Source organism: Macaca thibetana, chromosome 5 (genome assembly GCF_024542745.1).
Source record: "Macaca thibetana thibetana isolate TM-01 chromosome 5, ASM2454274v1, whole genome shotgun sequence".
In the NCBI taxonomy this organism is placed as follows: domain Eukaryota; kingdom Metazoa; phylum Chordata; class Mammalia; order Primates; family Cercopithecidae; genus Macaca; species Macaca thibetana.
The window spans coordinates 144,355,611-144,370,136 of record NC_065582.1 but is presented as its reverse complement, the minus strand read 5'-3'; the positions used below and the strand labels follow the sequence as shown (position 1 = coordinate 144,370,136).

The following is a 14,526-nucleotide window of genomic DNA, read 5'->3' as shown; positions in this document are numbered from 1 at the left end:
AAGTCCTGTGTCTTTAGCCCCTCTGCGTCACTGAACCCCCATCTCTGGACCTGTCCACAGAGCAGGTAAGCTTGCCTTTTCTAGAAGACCTTTGTCCTTGAAACCCTTAACTTGTTGATGGATGTTGTCATTAAAAGTCCGCAGCTGAGCAGAAGCCCTCCTGGACTCTGAGTTATGGGGTCTCCAAGCCTCTGTGAGCTGGTGACTGGTTAGGTGGCGCTGGGTGACCCCATGAACTTCCCTGACGTACTGCAAACAGCCTTGCCCAACACACACGAGCACCAGATGCCAGAAACCTAGTTGTGCCATTTAATTTCTTCTTACTTAGTTTCTAGAGGATCCTAATTTGTGGCTTTTAAAGTAATTTGTCCCAAAACAAGCACCATAGACTGATCAACTGTCTTGGGCATTTGTTTCCCATAAATCCAGCTGTCCTTAGATGAGCTTTGACTTGGACTGGAAAGAGAATTTGTTTAGTTATGCTGGGCTGGAGGCACTAAATTGGGCCGTATTGTCACTTCTCTTTGGTAATATAAACAAGTCCACAGACTGCTCACTCTCGTCAGTGACTGTAATCGGTCAAGTCTGCTTGCTGTGCTATAACTCAGAAGGAAAAAGTCTGATAACTTAGTCTGAGCTTCACCTTTCATGAGCCATCAGTTCATACATCACCCATGACATAAAAAGGGCCTCATTCCCACAGAGTTAGCCCCAGAAGGTTTTTCCCGGTGTTAAGTTCTTAAAAATAGCATCTGTGCTTAGGACATTATTCTCCAAAATTTTACACAAGTGCCAATGATTCTACTAAATCAGCCTTGCAGGATAATTCCTCAGGGCTCCTTCTGTTTATTTAGGCCAGAGTGAATATTCAAGAAAGTAATATTTTGCAGGTCAATCTTTTATTGCTCAATCCAACCTACAGTATGTACCACACCTTGAACACCAGTCAACAGGACTCTGAGGATAAAGGTTCACCTGCTTGTCATTTAGAACACCACCCTCATTTGACACATATTTTATTGGGCGTCTACTCTTTGCCAGGCACAGTATCAGAATCGGGGCTAAAGAAGAGGATGGGCAAGGCTCTTGGTCTTTTGAAGCTTCTATTTGTATGAAGAAGATGGACCAAACATATAAAATAGTAATGGGTAGATAGTAGAACTATGAAGGAAATAGCTAAGATGCTGTAATAAAGATTAATGAAGATGAGGATGGTCAGTGAATAGTTCTCTACCAAAAAAGAAAAAAATGAAAAAGAATTTCAGCTGAACCTGCAGAATAAGTAGCCAGAGGGGTCAGAGGGGAGAAGTGACCGAGGCAAAGGACCCTTCCTTCATCTTACTACTGTTGGACAATTGCTCAGGGTTTTTTTATCTACTGGAATGTTAGAAACCAGAACTTTTGGCCCAGTACAGTGGCTTACACCTGTAATCCCCACACTTTGGGAGGCTGAGGTGGGTGGATCACTTGAGGCCAGGAGTTTGAGACCAGCCTGGCCAACATGGCGAAACCCCATCTCTACTGCAAATACAAAAATTAGCCAGGCATGCTGGTGCATGCCTGTAACCCCAGCCACTTGGGAGGTTGAGGCAAGAGAATCGCTTGAACCCAGGAGGCAGAGATTGCAGTGAGCTGAGATCGTACCACTGCACTCCAGCCTGGGCAACAGAGCGAGACTCTGTCTCAAAAAAAAAAACCCAAACCTGAACTTTTGTCTCTTAAAATATTGCATGAGACTAGCTAGTTGTGATGTTTTGAGAGTTGAAGCATTATCTTGAATAATTGAGTGGCTTTATTTCAGAAGAACAGTCCCCTTGTAGACCCCCTGCGGGAACCTGGGGGGTGTTCTGCCCATGGGAAGACTGAGCCCGGATCACCCCCTGCCTGGTTCATTACAACCCTGGGAGAACACCAAGAACTCACTTTGTTGATGCACAGTCTCCCAATGGAAAAATTACTTCCTGCTTGTAAATGAGTCACCAGGGGGAGTTGGTTTTCCTTCCAGAGGTCAGGCGTGCTATTGAGTGCTGTGATTCCCAACTTGGGAGAACTGGGACACCCTGATGTCATTTGTTAGATTTCTTGATGACCTCATCCTCCAAAAGTGCTATGAGACATATGTGCTTGTTTTAAACATTTAACTGGTCATAAAATTCATTTTACTTTGAGGAGTTTTGAAAAATTGATGAAACCCCAGGTGTTGGAAACCCATTGTTAGGCATTGAATAATACAGTGATTCGTTCAGGATCCTAATAGCCAGAAAGAAAAATTAGTTTCTTAAGATTGTTTCTGTTGCTCAGGAAGGGAGGCAAGCTAATGATCTGAAACAAGAAAACCTCTGAAAAAGAAAAGGTGAGGCTGGCATTTGGATATCTGCTTGGGTAAAATGGTGGATGATTTGCCTTACTTTTGAGAAGGATGGTTCCTGAGTTTATCACCACTATCCTGGAGCATTCCCAGAGCTGCTGCTCTCTGAGACAGCACGGGCTATGCTGGAGCCCCCATTTCTCCTTCCATGGACCTAGAGATGCTGAGATGTTCTCTCCCTCCCCTTCCTGAAGCCTGTCCCGGCATTTCACTGGGAGATGCTCAGTGAAAATTTTCACTTATGTTGCGTGTTGAATTGTGTCCCCTGAAAATATATTGAAATGCTGACTCCTAGTACCAGTGAATGTGACCTTATTTGAAAACAGGGTTTTTGCAGATGATCAAGTCAAGGTGAGGTCATTAGGTTGGGTCCTAATCCAATATGATGTATTTCTTACAAAATTGGAAAATTTAGTCAGAGAGACAGACATGTACAGAGGGAGGATGAGGTGAAAATGCAGTGAGAACGCCATCTACAAGCCAAGGAATGCCTGAGGCTATCATAAGATTCTCCTTCACCACCCTCAGAAGGAACCAACAGTGTTAATACCTTGACATTAGAATTCCAGCCTCCAGAACTGTGAGATGAACTCCTGTTGTTTAAGCCACCTAGTACTTCGTTATGGCAGCGTCAGGAAACCACTGCACTCAGCTTGCGTTTTCTCAATAAATAGGAGGTGAACACATACTTGGGACGAGAAACTACTTCCTAGGCCTTTCTTTTTTTTAAATTTTTATTTTTAATTTTATTTTTTACTTCTTAAGACCTTTCTTTATCTTAAGTGCAGAGGGGCCTAGATCTCAAAAGTGTCATTACTACACCATAGTCACTATTATGATTTATTTTGTGGCAAGCTCCGTATTAATAGCATTACTTTCATTATTTCATATATTTCTTAAAAGATAACCAACAGTATACCCATTTTATAGGAGAGAGTACTTTGGGATCACCTTGAGTTTTAACTCATGTTTTAACTATGCTGGGGGCTCAGGATCCTGGCTTAGGGGCTTCTGAAGGACTGGTATATTAGTCAGGGTTCTCTAGAGAGACTGGACTAATAGGATAGATGTATATAGGAAAGGGAGTTTATTAAGAAGTATTGATTCACATGATCACAAGGTAAAATCCCACAATAGGTCATCTGCAAGCTGAGGAGCGAGGAAACCAGTCAGAGTCCCAAAACCTCAAAAGTTGGGAAGACAGCAGTGAGGCCTTCAGTCTGTGGCCAAAGGTCCAAGAGCCCCTGCCAACCACTGGTGTAGGTCCAAGAGTCCAAAAGCTGAAGAACCTAGAGTCTGATGTTCAAGGACAGGGAGTATCCAGCATGGCAGAAAGATGGAGGCCAGAAGACTTAGACAGTCTAGTCCTTCCACGTTCCTCTGCCTTTTATCCTAGCTGCGCTGGCAGCTGATTAGATGGTGCCCACCCAGACTGAGGGTGGGTCTTCCTCTCCCAGTCCACTGACTCAAATGTTAACCTCCTTTGGCAACACCCTCACAGACACACCCAGGAACAATACTTTGCATCCTTCAATCCGATCACGTTGACACTCAGTATTAACCATCACAATTGGGAATTGTAAGTCATACTAAAGTATAGCTTCTTATGGGTAAAGGAGTTGTAGAGGGTTGGTCTAGGAATCTATCCACCAATAATAAGACCATGTGTTTATGAAAATGTGCTCTAAGTTTCACATAACTGACTTGCTAATGAATCTTTGAGACATACTCATTAGTTAGTTAGTTATATTTATGGGTTGCCTGTGGCATTAAGTTGAAATGTTGTGTTACTTATAACTATGGTTCAGAATTTTTAAAAATGTGCAGAGGTGTGCTATATTTTCTTTGTTAAATAATATTAGAAGATTTAAAATGCATCCTTTCTCCCAGCTGGATGAAGGGAGGTATTAATGTGGCTATTTGATTACAGATTAGCAGGATGGAAATGAAATTGAGGGGAAATCAGTAAATCAGAATGAGAGATTTATGGTTTAGTAAAGTCACTAACTTTACAAATTAAAAATAGGGATGATGAGAGAAACAATTCCCCAGAAATCAAATAACCACACATTTTGGATTGATGAAGATGGCCCTCCCTACTCCCTTTTTCCTCCATAAACGTTTTGTTCAGAATAAGGAGTATAATCATGTTAAGTGAATGTACAAAATAAGAGTTTTTTTTGTAAAATAAAAAAAGCTTTTGAAACCTTATAACTAGAATTACTTGAGAAAATTATAATTATAAATTTGGCACTGATTCATTATAAAAGTTACTTAATAGATAATCAAAAGAGTGATTTTCTAATTTCCTGGTCAACACATTTTCTGAGACACTCTATTAATCAGATCTCAATTGGATGCAAATATCAGAATCTTAAATTAAACAGCTTAAAAAGGGGGATGGGATTTTAAAAGTCACCTAATTGGAAAGTCTAGTGTGATCTCTATTAGTCAATAAAGATGGATGTATGAACATAGAACAAAACCAGTCTCACCTGTTGATATTAAAAATGTGGTGTGGGCTGAGTGCAGCGGTTCACATCTGTAATCCCAGCACTTTGGGAAGCCCAGGCAGGAGGATCACTTGAACCCAAGAATTCGAGACCAGCCTGGGCAACATGGTGAGACTGTGTTTCTACAGAAAATTTAAAAAATTAGTCTGGTATGATGGTGCACACCTGTAGTCCCAGCTACTTAGGAGGCTGAGGTGGACGAAGGCTTAGTCCTGGGAGGCTGAGGCTGTAGTGAGCCATGATTGCGACACTGCATTCCAGCCTGGGTGACAGAGTGAGACCCAGTCTCAAAAAAAAAACAAAACAAAAGAGCGTGAACATAAATCTAAACTTCGGCCAGGCGCGGTGGCTCATGCCTGTAATCCCAGCACTTTGGGAGGCCGAGGCAAGCAGCTCGCCTGAGGTCAGGAGTTCAAGACCAGCCAGACCAGCACAGTGAAACCCTGTCTCTACTAAAAATATAAAAAATTAGCTGGGCATGGTGGCAGACACCTGTAGTCCCAGCTACTCTGGAGGCTGAGGCAGGAGGATCACTTGAACCCGGGAGGCAAAGGTTGCAGTGAGCTGAGATCATATCACTGCACTCCAGCCTGGGCAGTAGAGCCAGACTCCATCTCAGAAAAATAAAATAAAAAATAAAATAAAATAAGTCTAAACTTCATAGTTCCCCTATGTTTTCCTTAGATTGTAAGAGTTTGAAACCACCCAATGTCAGTGAAGGAATGACGGCTCAAAGATAGACTGTCGATTTTGTGTCATTTTTACATTACCATAAATGTGTTGGTTGCCTTTGAGTGGAGAGGCATTTTTAAATTGGAAAACTTTTAAATTTGCTCATAAAGGTTATTTTATCCTGAACTCCTAAGAAGAATGGGAAATAAATACAAAGTTAACTGAAGAATTCTTGCACTTCCAAATAAAATATCCATGATGTCCCCAGATAATACTTGACCCTCATCATGTGTCTGAAAATGGCTAGCTTTGACGGAATTGCATTTGAATTACATAATTCTTTGAAGGCATTTTACTGACATATTGAACTCTTATGGGCAAGAGAAGGCTTTCTCTCTCTACCTTCCTCCTAGGCTGATGAATGTCCCATTAAGGTGGTATGAGTTTTATGTTTATATCCCCACATGCTGGAATGAGGCCTAACTTCCATGCTGTAGATTAAGATGGGGAGGTATTAACTAATAGAAATTGTTGTTTGATGGGGGAGAAATTCCTTTCTCGAGTAAAGATATTTTTCTTTTTTTAGAATCATGGAATTTGAAACAGCCAAATTCTAAAGACTCCATTTTGCACATATTTTACTGAGGACAGATAAAAACCTTACAAGTTAATGAGAGACAGTGGGTGACGGGTGACATGGAAAGAGCATGAGAATGGGAGCCAGGTACTACAACAGTCTGGGTGCTGATTCCCAGTGGCGATCAGAGGAAAGCTGCCTGGGTCCCAAAGTGCTACCCCTCCCCCGACTCAGTAATCACAGGCCCACAGTCAATTACACCAGAGGAAATGCTGTGTTGAGTTTTGGGATCAGCTCATTCAGAGGCTTCTGATCTGTCAGATTTTGGTGGGGACTCTGACATTCGGGTGGAAACTTTCTGAGCAGAAACCACATAGTAGCTTCCAATAAGCTGGTTTCAGTCAGCACTGGGGCTAGTCCCTTGTTTTGTTGTTTCCTGGTAATGAGAACAGGAACTCGGGGGGCCTAAATTCCTTTTCTCCCAGGAAGTTCAATCATTTTAGGAAATCTGTACAGGCACATACCTATATGTCAGTAAAAAAAATGCTGCCTATCTTCACTCAGCATTCAGCATCCAAGTGCCCGGTGAACATGGTCAAGTTGTGAGAGATAACTTCCAAATCCACCACTGGAGCCACCATTGGCCCCAAGTGTAGGAAAAATGCACTCTTACATTTGAAATTCTTGAAATTTGGCAAATGTCATGCTGATGAGAAGGGCTAGCAGACTCTTCCAGGAGAAGCAGCACATTTCACTGCAATGTGGCTACCCAGGTCTTCTCATCTAGCTGTCTACCTGCACACAATGGCCTATGCAGAGCTTACAGCATCTTGTAGAGTCAACAATGACTGTAACACTGTAAAAGCCCAAGCTGGATTGACAGGGAAAAAAGCACTGTCTTCAACAGGACACAGGGAATATAATCACACAGATATAAGTCCACAATGTGAGGCATATGCAAAGACCAAGAATGTAACTGTTCATTGAACAGATTACACAACATCTCCCTTATTTCTTTACTCCAGACCACTGAGTAAGGTGGTGAGCAGCGTAGTTGTACCTTCTACTTTTGTTGTTGCTGTTGTTCTTTTTTTTTAAATTCTAGTTCCATGATCCTATTACATTTCTAAAGGGTGCTCAGGAAACAAAGTACCAGGGTGACAGGAGAATAGAGTTGAAGTCACGTTTACTGACGGAAACCAAGAGTTTGAGCACCGCCAGTTATTAGTTGTGTAACTTTGAGCCAGTCATTTAATCATCCCTGCAAACCAGAGGTGATGGTGTTAAACAACCCATGTGGTTGTTGTATCAAATGAGATTATGTATGAGGAAGTGCTTGTAAAATGGAAAGCACTGAACAAATACTATGTGAGATTATTGGTCAACTTGCAATGGAAAATGATTCTGTGTCCTTAAATCCCTTTGGCTTCCCTGGTCTCTCCTTTGGGATCACTAACTTCTAGTAGCCACAGCAAGGTGTGCCCAAGCATAGAAATAATCTCATCATCACCTACCATAGAAACAGTGGGAGAGCACACAGGCACTCAAGGACACCCTCGTAGTAACATTTCTGGGCTTCACATCAAGTTGAAAATGCATGTCAAAAGGCCTGTGCTTGACCAAACTGTTTTTTCTCACTCTTCCCAGTACCTAAAAAGGATCATATAGTCCTAATTAGGCCTAGAGAGGCCCACAAAAGAAAGTTGTTTCCAAGAGCTGTGGATTTATGGACTGAAAACTGTAGGCTACTGTGTATTTTAATATATTCAGAGAGACAATTAAGATAACTTTAGTTATGGTTTTGGAAAACAGTCTGGGCAGCATTCAACTGAACATATAGGCCCTCTCTGTCAAAAACCAAACTGAAATGACATTTTTGGAATCAACTCACTCTGTTAAAAGCAACCAACCATCTGAAAACACTCAATGAATTGGAATAAAGTTGTACAAAGTTTTGTGATCCTCAGGAGAGGAACAAAAGTTTGGAAGAAAACTTAGCTGCCAAACTGCAGAAACAGACAACTCACAAGGAAGGGAGTTCAAGGGCCTACACGTGTGAAAAAGATATTCAGCTTTGCTGAACAAAGAAATGTCAGTGAAAACAACAACAAAATACCATCAATGGGGATAAAAGTAAATTCCAACACTCAGTGTCAGCTCGGTTCTGTAACAGTGGGCAATCTTCTACCCTGTGGGTGGGAATGTAAATTGGTATAATATTTTTGGATAGTGACTTTGGCCAGATCTAAAGTAAAACATTAACTTTGTAACTCTGCTTCTGGAAATTTGTTCTAAGAAATTCATCACAGATTCTAAAAGTCATGAGTGAATGAAGATGTTCATTGTTCATTGCAATCTTATTTATCATAAAGAAGATGGGAAAAACCTAAATGCTCAATAATAGGGGAATAATTAACTTGGGATATAGTCATTTATATGTAACATGTTATGCAGTCTTTAGTTTTTATTATTTTGAACTGTATTTAATAACATGGAGAATCTTGTTCTATAACATTAGTTAAAGGAAGATGCAAAACTGTACATAGTGTGGAAAGCCTACCTAGGAAATCTACATATAGAAAGAGTGAAGAGGATATAACATTAACGATTGTTACCACTGTGTGATAAGAATATTCACTGCTTCTATTTTCTTTATATATTTTTGTGTTTTCCAAATTACAGAAATTACATATAATTAACATGTATACATTATTTCAACAATGAATAAAAATGTAATTTTATTTATTTATTTATTTATTTATTTATTTATTTATTTATTTATTAGAGATAGAGTCTTTCTCTGTTGCCCAGGCTGGAGTGCAGTGGCATGATCATAGCTCACTGCAGCCTTGAACTCCTGGGCTCAAGTGATCCTCCTGCCTCAGCCTCCTCGGTAGCTTGGATCACAAGCACGTGTCACCATGCACTGCTAATTTTTGTTTTGTAGAGATGGGGTCTTGCTATGTTGCCCAGGATGGTCTCAAACCCCTGCCCTCAAGTGATCCTCCCACCTGCATCTCTCAAGGTGCTGGAATTACATGCATAAGCCACTGCACCCAGCCTAATAAAAATGTAATTTTTAAAAAAGTAAATATTTGGTGTTCTCAAGCAAACTTTCAACTGAGCTAGCTTTGAATGCAAATGGAGCCCCTACCTGCCCAGCAAGGAGGGGGAGGTCATTCTGACCCCTGCTCCTTTCTCCGGGAGAAATTCCAGCTGGAGCAGGACAGGCATCACCAAAGTGAACGCACGGGACTTTCAGTTCTGTCAACCATCAAAATCCTCTTGAATATGCACGACAAGAATTGAAAAGGAAGAGGGTGGGGAAAAAAATCCCCTTCTAATATTTCTGTTCTTTTTCAAGTTTTGTTCACTCCCCGTCAGTTTAAATTCTGTTAAGTTTTATCTTTACCTTCTGTCCAATTGATAATCTGAAAATGAAGATAAACAGAGTGAGACATTCAGAATTTTCCCAAGAAAGTGAATTAAAATGGCCTGGGGAAGGCATGACTGAGATCTCTTTTTATTTAGGTTTGAGACGAAGCTGTGTAGTTCTAGAGTTTAGTTGGACCTCTGTGAGTCTAGCTGTTTCTAGCTTTAGCTGATTAAAAAAAAAAGAAAAAAGGAGCTTTCTCTTTTCGACCAAATAGGAAATGACTCAAACCTTGTCCAGTACATCTAAAAGACAGGATAGATAACATGGAATCAAGAAGAAAAGAGCTGGCTGACATCAGTGCTGGATGTTTTCTGCCTGTTTCTCCAGATACACTTCGCATCTCTCACTCTGCCCTCTGTCCAAGAAGAGTGGCCATTCTGAGCTGCATCTAGGCCTCTGCCTCTGAATTCCAGTTCGGTCTGGCCAGTGGGAGGCATGGGCAGGAGAAGCAGAAGGACCTTGAAGTATTATTCCCCCGGCTCACTACAGGCTGGGCTGGGGCTTGTCAGCGGCTTTATCCTGTAGGCAGCCTCTTCCTACAGCTGCAATTCTCTCTGGGCTCCAGCGACTGACTACTGGCTCTCCCCTTCAGGCTTAGGGGAGGTAGCGAGCAGCAGCTTCCAGGTGGTGGTAGCCCTTGGGTGCTTTACCATCCCTTGTTGATTTCCCTTAAACCTCACCAACCCATGGAAATTGTCCTTTTCTCAATCTCTCTATAATTTCTCCTTTTGAATTTGCCGTCTCTTTCCTGCTGGGACCCTGAGCTTTAAAATACTTAAGGTATAGTTCAGCTTCATTCTGTGTCATGTCTACCTATGAGAATATCCTGATGGCACATTTGACAGAGACCATGTTCATAATCATTAGGGTGAGTAGAAAGTTTGCAAGCATTTCATAGTGTGACAGTGGTCAGCTTTAGAACCCATGGTCTACAACAGTGGATCTTAGCAACTGAGTTTTACAAAACACAAGTGTGCCCAAACAGGTCAGCTAGAGTGGTTTATTAGTAATAATGAAGAATTGAGTTTTCATTCGTAAAAATGAAAAAACGTTTTTTATTAAAAATGAAACAAGAGTAGATGTGCTGTTTTTATAATTATGCCATTCTTACAGGCATTCCAGTGTGCTTTCTTGAGATAGAGGGAAAGGAGACAGGGAGTTCCAGCAAATGCACCAGAATTTGCCCATAATCTGCATGAATCCATATACCAGTCCATAGAAGCGACCCTGGGAGCATGTAGCACAAGTGCTATCACTCCTCTATATGTAGTGGTAGAAAAAAGCTGGAGAGCTATTGTTGGATCACATAACAATCCTTTAAGGGAATGCTCTTGACTTGGTAGCTCTACTATTTGTCATCCAAATTTTCTCATCAGTCTGTCTAGTAATAAAATTACTAATATTTCACTAATAAGTGCCTTAGTTGCATCATCTTATTTAATCCTTAAAACAATTCCCACTGTATTAATTAAGAGTTCATTGACTGGGTGCTGTGGCTCACGCTTGTAATCCCAGCACTTTGGGAGGCCGAGGTGGGCAGATCATGAGGTCAGGAGATCAAGACCATCCTGGCTAACATGGTGAAACCCTGTCTCTACTAAAAATACAAAATTTAGCTGGGCATGGTGGCGGGTGCCTGTAATCCCAGGCTGAGGCAGGAGAATGGCTTGAACCCAGGAGGCAGAGGTTGCAGTGAGCCAAGATCGCGCCACTGCACTTCAGCCTGGGCAACAGAGCGAGACTCCATCTCAAAAAAAAAGAAAGAAAGAAAGAAAGAAAAAGAGTTCATTAATAGGCTGAAAGGGGGGTAGTGTATGGAGGACATTCCATACTTTCACAAGAGAGCTCTAGCTAGGGTATCTTGGGATAAATGTGAGCCGGGTAATATTTATATCACTACTTCCCGCTGAGGGTATGACTAATAGATCTCAAACAGTGAATAGAAAAAAAAGTTCAACTCTCTTCCTCTGGTCAATTTAACTCAATTAAATTGCTAGATCTTGAGGGTGCTGAGATGAATGAAACATAGTTCTGCCCTCCAGGAATCTGAAGCGTAGTTGGTAGACAGAGATATAAACAAATAATGATGGAACAGTAATAAAATATGATTAAAATGATAATAGAAACATGTTTAAAATTTAGTAGGAAAACAGATGAGAGAGCGATTACTTTTATAAGAGGTAGAGGGCTCTCATGAAAAATTATGTACTGAAGGTGACAGTGAAGCTTGACCTTGAGGGGTGTTTAGAAGTTCAACAGTGAAACTGATGGAGAAAGAGGTATTATAGGCAAAGGACCTAGTAGGGGTCTTTCTTCTCATTCCTGCCAAAGGCTTAAAGTCTCCAATTGCTATTCAGCATTGCATTTCCTATGATCTGACTAGATTTCTCACTCGTTCCTCTTCGGGTCTGAGGGATTAAAGTACTATTGGAAGAGAGGCATCGGGAAAGGAGAGCTGGCTGGTTTTCAGTAAATCCAACCAGTGGTCTTGGCAGGACCATGTACCAACCACCTGAGAAAACTAGGTAAATACCCCCGAGTCTGAAATCAGACAGAAATGTACAATCTGAGATGCGGATCCTGCTGCGGATCCCATTCATGGGGCCCACCTCTAACTTGGCTTCACAGATAGCTTTGGAGACAACTATCTATCGGAGATTCTTGTGGCCACGTGGAGTTTGGATTATGAAAGTATTAGGAAAATATTAGAGAAGGAGAATTTATCGTAGAGATTTATCAACTCAATACTATTACTCATAAGTATACTGTATTATATCAGACCAAGAAGAGGAAAGAAGATTTGGAAGATTGTCCAAGATGTCATAATGATTGATATGGTTTACTTGACTGAGAAAAGCGAACTTTAAAATATGTGAGTCCTACAACTTCTTATCTTTGCCCCCAGACATATGCAAATTTTTTTCTTGCTAAGATCCAAAGACCTTATTGACCACTGTCTTATGTCATCTGTCTTAAACCCTGGACTTAATATTGTCTCTTGTTCTTCCAACGTGGTCAGTATAGATATGCTCAAAGCCTGACGAAGAGACTAGTGGATTGGGCAAAAGGAAATCAAAATGAAGGTGGAAAAGAATATATTACTCTTTAAATAGAACCAGAAATCAAATGCCGAGATCAGCTTGCTTCAAAAAGTAATAGATTGCAGCAACAAAAAGACACAATACTTAAGAGTAAAATTAACAATAAATGTGTACGTTTTATATAGGGGAAAAAAGCAAACTTTCAAACACTCTGAAAGACACAAAAATAGACTTGAACATATGGAAGGATATTCAGGAACATATCCCTGTTCTTGGTAGAATGACTTAGTATCATAAATATCAAAAAGATATCAGTTTTTCCCAAGTTAATGTGATCCCAGAAAAAATATAAATAAGCCTTTTTCTGGAGCCAGACAAGCTGATATTAAAGTTCATACAGAAAAACAAAATCTAAAAAGCATGCAAGAATATTTGGGGAAATACAGGAAAAAAAAAGACCTACCTAACATCTATTATAATGTACTATATAAAACTTCTGTAATTCAAGGTGTCATTCTGGCACATGCATAGACTTTCAGACCAATAAAATAGAACAGAAAGCTGAGGAATAGACCCACGCGTGTGTGGAAATTTAGTACATGATAAAGGTGGTATCTACAATCGCTGAGGCAAAAATTGACTTTTAAATAAATGGTGTGGCGACCACTAGACAACCATATACAAGAATAAACTCTATATGGATCAAAAATGAAACCTGGCCGGGTGCGATGGCTCATGCCTGTAATCCCGGCACTTTGGGAGGCCAAGGAGGGACGATTGCTTCAGCTCAGAAGTTTAAGACCAGCCTGGGCAACATGGTGAGACCTCATCTCTATTTTTTTTTTTAAAAAAAGACAAACAAAATTAGCCAGGTGCGATGCATGCCTGTAGACCCAGCTACTCAGGAGGCTGAGGTGGGAGAACTGCTTGGCCTGAGAGATCACGGCTGGGATGAGCATGCCACTGCACTCCAGCCTGAGTGACAGAGCAAGATCCTGTCTCAAGAAGAAGAAGAAAGAAGAAGAAAGAAGAAGAAGAAGAAGAAGAAGAAGAAGAAGAAGAAGAAGAAGAAGAAGAAGAAGAAGAAGAAGAAGAAGAAGAAGAAGAAGAAGAAGAAGAAGAAGAAGAAGAAGAAGAAGAAGAAAAGAAGAAGAAGAAGAAGAAGAAGAAGAAGAAGAAGAAGAAGAAGAAGAAGAAGAAGAAGAAGAAAATGAAATCTACCAGTGTTGGGAGAAAATATGGATGATTTTATAGCAGAGATGTGGGGAGATGCTAGAAAATATGGATGATTTTATAGCAGAGATGTGGGGAGATGCTATCTAAATACAACTCAAAATCCAGATGCAACAAAAGACCAATCATTTGAACCACCTAAAAATAAGATATATTTGTATGGGAAATTAAAAAAAATCATGGCAAAGTCATAAGATAACTGACAACTGGGAAGAAACATTTGTAACATATATCACACAGGGCCAATACTCCTAAAATATAAAAAGTAGCAGGATGTGGGAGGTGAGAATGCTTTTCTAGTTTTTTCTCAGTTTATCATTTCACTCTTCACTTCTGGTCTTTCTATAAGGGTCACTGTAATTAGCTTGTTATTGGGTTGGTCTGATTTAACATTTCATGGCCACTTTGTTGTTATTTTTTGCTAACTTGTACTTTTACTCCTGGGGACCTGCTTGATTTATAAGTGTTTTCCCAGTTCACATTTTGCGCTGGACTCTGCACCTGGTGTTTTCCCTGGGCCGGCAGCAATGACTGGTTTGCTGGGCTCTCATTTCACTGAGGGTTCCCAGTGAGACCTGCGCCTGTGTGGGCGGCAGGGGGTTCAGAGAAGGAGGCTGGGTGGAAGGGATCCTTTAGCAGAGATTAATACACTCCAAAATACACTTAGTTTACAGTTGTGGGGATTT

The 14,526-nt window shown here is 40.8% G+C and overlaps 1 long non-coding RNA gene across 1 annotated transcript in view; it reads right to left on the bottom strand.

The window, feature by feature from the left end:
- LOC126955202 (uncharacterized) overlaps positions 1-14,526 on the bottom strand; it is a 94,860-nt gene that overhangs the window by 31,532 nt on the left and 48,802 nt on the right. The window lies entirely within an intron of this gene.